Here is an 11,822-nt window from a genome sequence, read left to right as displayed (position 1 = left end):
AAAAGAAATAAAAAGATGGCCAAAAAGCTAAAGACAGACTTTAGAAGGTGTCATAGCCTAATGGATGCTGCTTCTGACTTCGAGTGAGAGGATTGGGGTTTCGAACTCCTCGGTGGTTCATATTTTGTCCTTTTTTTAAAAAAAAATTCTTAGGGAGAAAGTGTTTAAGAAGAGGTGTCATGAAAAAATACAGACGAAAAGTACGAGGCTGCTTAGCCTAACGCATGAGGCGTCGCAGCCAATGATTGGGGGGTTCGAATCCATTTATGATCAAAATGTTTGTTCTTTCGTTTTTGTTCATAGATGGGGAAAAACATTCAAAAAATTGACACGAAAAAAAAGAATAAATTGACAAAAAAATATGGACAAAAAAACAGACCACAACCAAGAGGCCGCATAGCCTAACGGATAAGGCGTCTGCCTTCGAATCGGACAAACAGGGGTACGAGTCCCTCTGTGTTGGATTTTGGGTCAATTTTGAAATTATAGAAAGGGAGAAGTATCTAAGAAGAGGTGATACAAAAAAACTACATGTTGACAAGAAATAGAGTCTACATAGCCTAACGAATGAAGCGTGCGGCTTAGGATCAGAACGTTGGGGGTTCGAAATCAATTGTGATCGGATTTTTTGTTCTTTTGTTTCATTCATGAATAAGTTTGAAATAAATCTGTTCATCAAAGAACTATATTCTATTTATTTTTACGTGGAAAGAAAGGAAATGCTTTTATAGTAGATTCCGACAAAACGTAGCTTCTTAAAAATGACTTAAAAATGGGGAACAGACATGTCATTTTTTTATTTTCAACATTTTAAATGAATGTGGAGGCGCAGAATGAAAATTTATTGTAACTTGTTGAAAAAATCAAAACGCCCAGGACGGAACAGGTAGTGCGAAAAATGGGAAAACCAAAATGTGATTTGTCAACATTTTTTTAAAAAGAAAATTTTTGCCTGGAATTAAAACTACGGGTGGCCGGCAAAATTATGTCCATTACTGGATAATTGCAATATATGTCTCCTCGGCCAATGCGGGTGATATGATCAATGATCACCAAGTACATACAATGTTCCGAAACGTTGGATATGCTTTTAATCCAACGTGCTGATTAAAACTATGAATATTCTTAGTGACAAACTGTCTGATCTGCTGCTGATGAAGTCGGTAAGTCATTTTTCAGTGATAGTTTTTTGCCTAACAAAATTCACTTACAGAGAGAAGAAGAACTTGTCAATTAAAACTTAAATTGAATTTAAAAAACGAACGTTTTCGAACATTGCGTTCATCGTCAGGTTTAAAATCAAATAAAATCATTTTCAAAGTATATAAACTTGTCTTTGACTCTAATTCTAAGAAATGCGTTAAAATAACAACAAATTTTCGAAACTATTTACAGTTAAAATCATATTTACAACAATTTATTTACACTTAGCTTACAGATTTTGCCAATTCTAACAAACTGGGAACTCAAAAAGTCAAAAAATTAACATTGAAGAACAATCTTTTTATCAAGGTCATTTCGATAAATTTCGGAATTCATCGTAAAAGTCGCTGGTGGCATGAATCTACCGATTGCGTTTTCTAGGCGTAACAAGAACAATTTGATGCCAGCATTTTCAGATATTCAGGGTCATCAAATATTGCAGTCAGGAGATTCGCTCAGAGAGTTTGTTCTTTAGGTGAGGCTACGGTGAGGCTACGGTTGTCCAGAATTCGATCATGACCTTTTTCGATCATGACAGCTTTTTCCTAATCTCTCTAAGACAGAGCAAACATAAGAGACTGCATGATTGCTGGAAAAGAACATTCGTTGACAGTGATGTCGGAACTTAACATTGAAAAAGTAAGATGGAAGAACAAAAATGAATACAGCCGAGAATTGTCTGTGTCAAAAATCAATCTGATTTGATCTGCAGTTTCATAAGGTTAACTAAATGCGGTTAATTTAGCCTTTTGGAGGACAAAGAACATAAATTTAACAGCAGTTAGAAGTTACCCTAAAGGGCTCAGGTAATTTAAATCGCTAAATTTTGAAGCATTAAACATTAGTTCCTTTCGATTTTGTTTTTTGACTGTGATTATTACTGTGTCGTTTTTGTCTAAACTAATTGAACGAATTTTAAGTTCGAATCAGTTGAAACAGAGAATTAGGCAAGACAAAATTCAAACGCAAAAACGAAAAGCAAAGCATATGTAAAACAAAAACACGAGACTTTATCGTGTGAATTCAGTCGTTTCCGATCTAAATTTTACCCCATTAACCCATAGTTGATGTCTGTGTGAGGATGAGATCTTACTTAACCATAGCTTCACGTTGACCATAGCCTGACCAATGTTGGCTGCAATGATATTACCACGTGAAAAGTTTCAGACGCAAAAAAAGTGGCTATAGTCACCAAAAAAGAGCAATGCTGCTCATGAAATGATCAGTCTGAAATGTGGGGAATAATAAGAATAAGGGCAGCTGAGAACAGGCTACTGTAGGCCTAATGCTGTTCCGCTGCGATTACGCAGGAACTACAATTATTATTATTATTATTGATCTCAACGCCTTAGCTGCCATTGGTCTGGTTGTTAGGCAAATGAAAAGACCGCACAAATGCTTAAGCGAACGTCGCCAAAACTTAACTTCAACCAAATCAGCCCAAATTAATCCATTCCAGTTTGCATAAATGGGAAGTCATGCTTATCAAGTCGCTTTCGTGAGAGGTCTGCCATTTAGATGTGCGAGTCCCAAAATGTAAGAAAAAATCAATATCGGATTTTTCGAGTTGTTCCACATGAGGTGTAATTTTTGGGAAAGAAGGCAGAAAAATGGGAATGTCAAGGGTTTTCGGGGAAAGGGATAAGGCAATTGGGGTGGGTAGCGGAACAGGAAGAAAGGGGGTAGAGGCGAACGAAGTGGGAGGAGGGAGAGGAGGCCGAGGTATTGTAAGAATAATAGTATTAGTATAGACAATGAAAGAAGGATGACTGTTAGGGGTTGAAAACCACTCATTAAGCCTTCTTCACGCTGAATATTGCCAACAGATAGCGACCAATTTAACGTTTTGTAGATAATAATAACTAATGTTTAAAAACCGAAAAAGGAGAACATTAAAATTGTTATCAGAAGTCTTCCACAGAGATTAATAAAACTGCAGCAAACTATCACCCCTTATTGAGTCGCGAAAAGGTCAAAAGACCATACTGATCCAAGCATTTGCTGAAAATTTGGTTCATGCATAGTAAATAAAAATTACAGATCAAATTTTCATTCAACGAAGTCAAAGAATTTATTTTTGAGTTCATTGAATGAAAGCTTGACTTATTGTGATTTTAAATTATTACGCATCGACTTAGTTTTTATCAAGTTTCAAGCTTTCCCATTGAAAAATATGTTACCATAAAATTTTTTTTTAAAATTAAACAGCTTCATATTGTCGGATGGCTACCAATATTTACTGATATATCAAAAATCCCCTCACTACACACTCACCCCCCCCCCCCCCCCACCCCTCTCATGTCATTCTGGGAGGAATTTCGTCAAGGGAAGGACAGTATTTTCGACGCGGGATGTATCTAATGGTCGCGGAATTTGAGGACAGATTTTACGAAACAGAAATTTAAATTCTTATATCTTGTTTCGTTTGTGGCCTTCTAATTAGTGAGACAAAAGATAAGTTTAAGGAAAGCCTATCTTGATAGGGAAAACTCGTGATATGTTTATAAAATGATTTGACATTATTCTGTATATATATCTGAAATCAATGCGAAGATCGTCAAAATTTGTTTGACTTTCATTCAGTTCATTGAGAAAATTGGCAAAATGTGACCCCGACGTGATTCGAACACGCAACCTTCTGATCTGGAGTCAGACGCGCTACCGTTGCGCCACGGAGTCGTTGTTAAGTAAAATACGCAAGGAGTCAACATGTAAGCAAGGTCAAATCAGATTACAAAGTCAATAAAAAGCAATTGGAACCATTAAAAAAGCTGCTTCTAAAATAGCCAATGACGCCTCCAACTAAACAATTCAAAAAAGGATCTTTGCGGATCAGTGGGTGCATGTTATTTTTAACACAGGCGCCCGTACATATTTTTACAGAGTAATTTTTTATATAATGGCTCGTGATCCCAAAAAAATCATATAGTTGATCGCAATAAGTTCTTTTCAGATCAAACACCTGGGCTGTTTCTAGTTGCATTATCAGACAGAAAAAATGTGCATAAATCCAAGACAGAGAGTCAAAATAAAGTTATATGAAATCCGAGGAACCAAATGTGACGCATGAATGAAATGGAGGAAATCTTTGTTAAAAAAGAGCTGGTGCTTGTATTACTTATACTAGTCATACAAGGATCCAACATAACTGACTAACGACGTGCGAACTGCACTCAAACGACCAGCGAGCGGTTAGCTTCAGTGATAGCCACCTAAGGCTTTGGGATTCTAACTTTAGGGTGGAGGTGAGCGGAGTGAAGGGGTCAAGCGAGGGGGAATGCGAGGTCAAGCGATGGGGGGAGAGCTAGGATTGTGGGAGCGCAGCGTGAAAAGGGTTTCAAATCACCAGGTTAACAACGTTAAAGAAAAGTGGACAGGGTGTGGGCGGGAAGGGGCAACTGAGGCGGTCGTGACTGAGCAGGGTCAAACTTTTAAGACTAAGAAACATCCTTCACACCCTCAAATTGTCTTCACAAAAAAAATTGGTGAATCAGTTTCTTAGGGTCTTGAAAGCAGAGAGACTTTGAGAGAACTCAATGCCCTCTAGGTGCTACCTGTTATCCCGTTTTTGAGTACAAAAAGCCAAATGGGTTAGAATTGGTTAGTCGAAAGTTAGAAATGGTTACCACGGCAGCCTCTGAAACATAAAATTGCGCTGCTAAGGAGTGCGGATCTTTTCTTCGTCAGAATGTATGTTATTGTGGTCAAGTACTTGTCGTCTTTTCTTTCAGAGATTTCTGTTGCTATTTGTTTTAAACTGCGTGTTACAGAGGTACATGCGCCTCCTATAGATTATTAATTGACTCGTGATATATGTATATTCCGTTGCTCCTTTTAGTCATGACATCGCCATCGGATTAAATATTTTTACATCGAAAAAATTTCTCCTGACTCTGGACTCCAACAAACCATTTGCCTTGATACCAATTCGAGCATTTCCAGTCAGTGCCAGTAGATTTGTTACAAATCTTGAGACTAAAGGCAATTAAAGTTACGGATCAACTTTGACTTCATAGCATACGTGATGGAAACTTGTATCTAGTTTCATTGTTCCACATGTCTGTATAAGCCTCCCCCTTGCACAGTGGAGAACATGGGTTGGTGTGAAATTTTCCCCACAAGCGCAGTCGATAATTGTATTTCATGCTTCAAAATTGTAGCGAATGCACAAACCATTGCTTACTTCCGATATAATAAACTTAAAACCATACCATTTCAGTGGTTCTTCGGGTAATAAGTTAGAGATTACCCTCTTTGCAAACTTTCTAATCTTAATTCGAGCTTTGCGTTCGACTTGCGCAATCTTATTCTATGAGAGGTGAATACTCTTAAAAATTTTATTTTTATGAGGCTCGACAACAGCGAGTGACGCAGCTTATTCAGTGTTGTGCTCCGTTGGTTCCCTTATGCTGAGTGCACCCTCCTGGAACGGTAGCGAAGACAGCTTGTGGGCGTCATCAGCATTTTATGTTATTTCTTTGACAATAAGTACACCTAAACTACACCTATCGATTGGGTCTTGGTAGTGCAATTTAAAAAGAAGGCTCCAAGCAAATGATCATTTCTTAATGATGCATTCGTGAAAAGATCTTAAATGGCTTTTTCGATTTCATGCAAGGATCATATATGATTTCTCCGATTTCTCATATATGAGTTTGAGTCCATATTAGTAAACAAATTGTCAAAAAACCCTGAGGTTGTGTATTTAAATTGTGTTTTTTGTAGATAGAAATATTGAACATAACAACTAAAAAGTTTTGAATAACGTGGTGACTTTAGAATAGTTTACTTTTCTCAGCACAGATATCTTTACACTTTCCAGGGCACACAGGTGTGTTCGTTGAATTAATCTCAGAATTAGTGAACTGCAAGCCAGGTGAGGCTCCGGAATGCCAGTAGCAACTCTTCAGACAATCTTTGTCTGGCTTCCGGCTAAATTTGTCGGGGTTCATGTGCAATCAGAATTGGTAAGTTGCGCTAAAAATCTCAAGGGCGCTCCAGAAAATCTTCACGGCCTAATCTCCGGTCCAGGTTTTTGGTCAAAACTGTGCCTACTTTTTACATCCCAAACAAATTAACACACTTGTAACGATGTAACTAAACTAGTTTAAACGATAGAGGGTGAATAAACAGTCAACCATCGAAGTTATTTATGCTTAGATCTTCAAAACATATGGATGTGGTATAGGGGGTGAAGTCAACAGGAAAAGTCACAAGAAACGATGATGGCCGTCAAAATGTATACTATGTCTCATACATTACAAGGCCGCATAGCCTAACGGATAAGGCGTCTGACTTCGAATCAGAAGATTGGGGGTTCGAATCCCTCTGTGGTCGTTTTCTTAATTTTCTCTGGTAAATTATTAAAACAAATTATTTTGCTATCTTTCGTCGCTGTTTTTTTTGTGCACGGTAAATAAACTTCTTTTGTGTTGCTCGATAACAGAAAATGAACAATTTATTATTATTATTATTAAAAATGTTCATACATATCTCGTCAATTGTCCTTTTTGAAGCGTTTGACAAACGACATGCGTGGGCTTGATTCTGTTGCAGCTTGCTAGGAGGGGAAGCTACTCGGGGTTGTCACTTGGGGGGGGGGGGGGGGGGGGGGGCATTAAATCAAGCAGGGTGCTTCAAACTACTTGTCTTTACTTGTGCCTATCACAGACCACTAAATGATTTCTCAACTATTGAACTGGTTGTATTTGAACTCAAAAAATGCTTTACGGCTAAAAAATGTTACCATAAGAAACTAAAAAACAATTTAAACAGCTTTTCTGTCACATGGCTACTTATATATTACACGCCCATACCTCCTTCTCTCACATAATTTTGGGAGGAAATTAGAGAGTTGTATTTTTAAACCAGCACTTAACGGCCGCCAAGCCAAAAATGAGGACAGCTTTTACCAAAACAAAAATTTAAATTCTGATTTGTTTAGTTTACTCTCTTCTAATTGATCAGCCAAAAGATATTTAAAAAAAATGTAGAACAACGATACAGCTGATAGATTTTCAAAATGAATTGACGACGCCAGTCAAAAAGGCAGACGTTTGAAATTGCGGAAACTTTATTGCTGGCCCTCTAGAATTGAGAAAACGTTAACTTTTCAACGTTTCTGTTTACTGATTGGCCATTGTTTAAATGACCATTAACAAATATGATCAAAAATCGCGCTAAGTCGAAAGAGAAAAATAAAGGCATGACCGCAGGCTTTAAAATGTCATCTCGAATGAGGCTAAGACAAAATTATGTTAGTTGAGCAAAAAAAAATTGCGAAACCTTATTTTTCTCGATCACTCAGATCTATTGAAATTTTTTAATTTAGTACGTCTATTTGTTGAGACGTCAGGTGAATTGATTTACCATTATTTGGATTTAAAAGTGTCTGAAATCGACCATTGGAAGGACGTCAAGTTTTGTTTGATTTTGATTTCTTTCAAGCAAATTTGTTGAAAAAGTTAAATAGATTTGACCCCGACGTGATTCGAATACGCAACCTTCTGATCTGGAGTCAGACGCGCTACCGTTGCGCCACGGAGTCCTTGTATTCTGACGTACACCAGGATTCAAAGTCTTTTACATCTTCAGGTTAAAAAGCCCAATGAATTGTAATGGGAACGATAAAAAAGAAAAGCAGCTACTAAATTAGCCAATCATGCTACTGGAACAGTGCTGTAAATAAACCCCAGACATTTGAGAATTTTTATCGTTTAAGATCTTACAAATTTCTCACACTATTGTATTATAAGTACTTATAAGATTATGCGTCGCCTGACTAAGACTTTGTAAGACAATTTATCAGGTCTTACACGATAAAAAATTTTTATCAGGTCTGATAAGATCCTACATGATAAAAATTCACTTTTGTCAGATCCTACAAGATAAAAATTCTGCCAGACAAAAAATTTTTATCGTGTAACATCTTATAAGAATCTTATAAGATCTTGTAAGATAAACATTCGGAAAGCTATGACTCATCTTTTTGATAAGATTTTTTATCAGATCTTAAACAATAAAAATTCTTTAAGTAAGACATGTTCTTCATATTGAAGACATTCGGGGTTGCTTTCAAGCAGTAGCCAAGAGGTACAGCAAGCAACAAAGAGAAAATTATCTTGAATTGTCTTTTGAGACTTTGATATTGTGAAAAAGATTATAGGATTGTTAGGGGCTTTCTCTGAGGCAGTAAGTATCAAACAAGGCTGTAAAATTTTCTCCAAAGACCGAAACTATCTTGAACTGCTATGTGTAGCCATAGTACCTAGTTAAGACTCAGAATAAAACTGCCCTCAAAATAGAATCAACAAACTTTTTATTTCAAATTGGGTTAGTTGACCGATTATTTTTCACTTTCATAGGAACTTGACTACGTTAAACGGTAATATTAAAATCACTAAAACATGTCTTATCAGATCTTACACGCTAAACGTTCAACCATACGTGAACTTTTATCGTGTAAGATCTGATAAGATACTTATCAGATCTTGTAAGATTACAATTCAGCAAAATTGAATTATTATTTTATGAAATCTGATAAGTATCTTATCAGATCTTACACGATTAAACTATAGGTAGGGCAGAATTTTTATCGTGTAAGACCCAGATAAGATCATACACGATAAAGATTTTTGATCAGCATTTTATCAGACCTTACACGATAAAAATTCCAAAATCACTGGGGAATAAAAAAACGGATCTTTGCAGAAGTTTACTTTTTATTTCTGTGGGACTATGAGGCAGGTTTAATATTAGACTACAAATCAAATTATCGCGTTTTTGTTGATTGCGCCTTGACGTAAAGCGCTTTTGACTCGAACTTGCAGGTTCATGAATCGAATTTGCGCAAATTATTCTGACGTATTGAGACTGTGAATTGTATATGCGGTCCCATGATTCGACAAAGCGCTCCTAGCTACGATTTGCAATAGCGCGAAAAAAATGTTCGAGAACGTTTAACCCGGGTCGAGTGTGTCACCGCCATTCAACGCAAAATTATGTAAGATAAGCGGTGAATGCGGAAAATTTTGTAAGCGGTGAATGCGGTGAAATTACATAAATCAGGCAGTGAATGCGGTTAAAAAACCTTTATCGCCTGGTAGCTGTGAAATTACATAATTTCAGCGCTGAATTTAGCGGTGAAATTACAAATTCACTGCTTTGAAAAAAATTGTCCAAATTATGTAAGATAGGCGGTGAATGCGATGAAATTACATAAATTCACCGCTAAATTTAGTGGTGAACTTACATAAATTCACCGCTTAACATAGTGGTGAAATAACATAAATTCACTGCTCAGAAAACGCTTCGAATTGTCTTTTGTTCACCGAAGTTACGATACATTTATTAAAAGACGCACGGAAAATTTACCCACAAATAATCATACATATTTTTGAAATTTTTAGGCGGTGATTTTATAAAATTTCACCACTAGAGTAAGCGGTGAACTTACATAATTTCACCGTATTCACCACATTTCACCGCTAAAATTTGTAATTTCACCGCTTATCTTACAAAAGTTCAACGCGTATGTTTTACATAAAGGAGAGTGAACTTCATTTAAGCTCAAAACAAATATGATCGATTTTAGAGAGAAGTGGCGCAGAGGAAGCAGAAGTTACTGACATGCAGGAGGTGAGAGGTTCGAATCTGTGCAAAGACGGTAACTTGTAGTAAGCGCTGAAATGTGCTGAACTTACATAATTTCACCGCATTTCACCACAAAATTTTGTACGAAATTTGCGGTAAAAAAACCAACTTTTCACTGCTTATCTTAAATATTTTTCCAATCTTTTTTCTCGACCCGGGAAATAACCTCTGGTAGGATATCTCCCCCAGACAAAAATTGTCGAATTATATTTCGACTACCCCAACCCGGGTAAGCCCAGTATTCGATAAATGCGGGTCAAGTGATACTTCTGGAGTGCCAATAGCAACTCCTCCGTGAAACTCTGTCTGATCTCTGGCTAAATTTATTGACGTCACTGGTCAGTCAGGAATACCGGTAGTTTCAAGAACGTTCCAGAAAATCTTCATGACGTAATCACAGGTCGAGGTAGCGGTCCAAAATATTATCTACTTTCTTATATCTAAACCATTTAACTCCCTAAATTGTCCTAATTGCGAAAAAAACATGACGATGAAAATAAACGGTTCTAAACGATAGGAATTAGTGAAAAACCAGGATATGTCCAAAATTATTCATTCTTAAACCATCAGAACTGATTATTGTGGAATAAAGAGGTCTGGTCAAGATTATACAACATAAGGCGCGAGCTCAAAATTTTTTTGCAATTTATTTTTCTATTTGGTATAACTATTTAAAAACTGTACATACATATCTCAATAACTGTATTTTTTGTAAAAAAAACATTTAAACAAAATTGGTGGTGCAAAAAGTTTATAGAAATTTGGAAATTTTATTATGGAAATTTTATAGAAAACTATAGGACTCCATTTCGTTGAAGCGTACTAGGATGGGAAGCTGCTCCGGGTTCTCATTGGGGGAGGGCACTAAATAAAGTAGGTGTCATTAAATAACTTAAAGGAGACCAATTTGCCAGAGACGTTTGTAATTACCATTCGGTAACAGTTTCGGTGGCATAAAGAAGACATTCAATGAGAAAATTGATAACAACAGAGAAAAGGCTAATTATTTATGACAAATTCCTTCGGTTTACAGAAGTGCTCTTTTAATATGTTAAGAGATATCCACTTTTTTGCAGCTCAACAATTTGCAGCTCAGCAGTTAATTGATTGTTTTTATTCCCGAGCTATTCCAGATTATACTTAATCCAAAGTTGCTCTAACTCATATGTTAGATTAATTGTGCTGTGATTACGTCACGAGATTGCTCCTAATCAGTCGTAGAAGACTAGAAAACTCCAGAATTGGCTCTGCTTAGAGCGAGCATCCTAAAAAAATGCCCCCACTAGTTCCAAGAAGCAACGGAACCAGCTTCGTAACATCCACTAAGGTACTACTGTTATCTCATAACTCGTGGCCAACGTCGGATCGAAGCTCTTAACAACATATGAGGAAAAATCTTCAAAAATCAATCCTCAAAAATAGACAAAAACGAAATCACGTTTTGCCTTTTTTCTCATTAAATCAAAAAGGCGCACAACAGAATCTCTCAAAGAAACTCAAAAACAATACGCCGAGGCAAGCGCAAAATTGCAACCCAAAATATCTCAAATCAGCTTAAAAACGGAATTTACAAGTACAGCTATGGAATTTTTCGCATCGATTTATCATAGTTGGGAGCAACTTAAAAAAACATGGCAATTGATTTCATATTCCAACCACTCAGAGGTGCAAGATATGAGGCTCTGCGTCTCTTCCGTTGCTCAAGGGACCGAAACAAAACTTAAATTTGCACACGATCAAAGAAATGCCATAACCTACCATAAAATCGGTAAAAGTTTCTATCAAAGGTCTAGTTGAAAATATAACGGTAAAAAATCAAAAACAGTTTCTATAAAAGTATTTTTCTCGTATCCAAAAAGAAGTTTATATGAATATCCAATCACCACGGCAAAAACAACCTGATGATCTTCAGATTTTTGTTTTTCTTCTACAAGATGCATTCCGCAGTACTTGTTAAAATAAAAAAA

At 36.5% G+C, this 11,822-nt stretch overlaps 1 protein-coding gene and 3 non-coding genes across 5 annotated transcripts in view; 1 reads left to right on the top strand and 3 right to left on the bottom strand.

Annotated features, from left to right (window-relative positions):
• LOC142348240 (uncharacterized) overlaps positions 1-11,822 on the bottom strand; it is a 146,324-nt gene that overhangs the window by 75,599 nt on the left and 58,903 nt on the right. The window lies entirely within an intron of this gene.
• Positions 3,811-3,882, bottom strand: Trnaw-cca (transfer RNA tryptophan (anticodon CCA)). Its single transcript has one exon. It is a non-coding gene; the product is annotated as a tRNA-Trp (tRNA).
• Trnar-ucg (transfer RNA arginine (anticodon UCG)) lies at positions 6,468-6,540 on the top strand. Its single transcript has one exon. It is a non-coding gene; the product is annotated as a tRNA-Arg (tRNA).
• On the bottom strand, positions 7,679-7,750 carry Trnaw-cca (transfer RNA tryptophan (anticodon CCA)). The gene has a single exon. It is a non-coding gene; the product is annotated as a tRNA-Trp (tRNA).

Source organism: Convolutriloba macropyga, chromosome 10 (genome assembly GCF_964194025.1).
Source record: "Convolutriloba macropyga chromosome 10, txConMacr16.3, whole genome shotgun sequence".
NCBI classification, from domain to species: Eukaryota; Metazoa; Xenacoelomorpha; order Acoela; family Convolutidae; genus Convolutriloba; species Convolutriloba macropyga.
The sequence above is the reverse complement of the archived record's forward strand: the minus strand, read 5'-3'. Positions and strand labels throughout refer to the sequence as shown.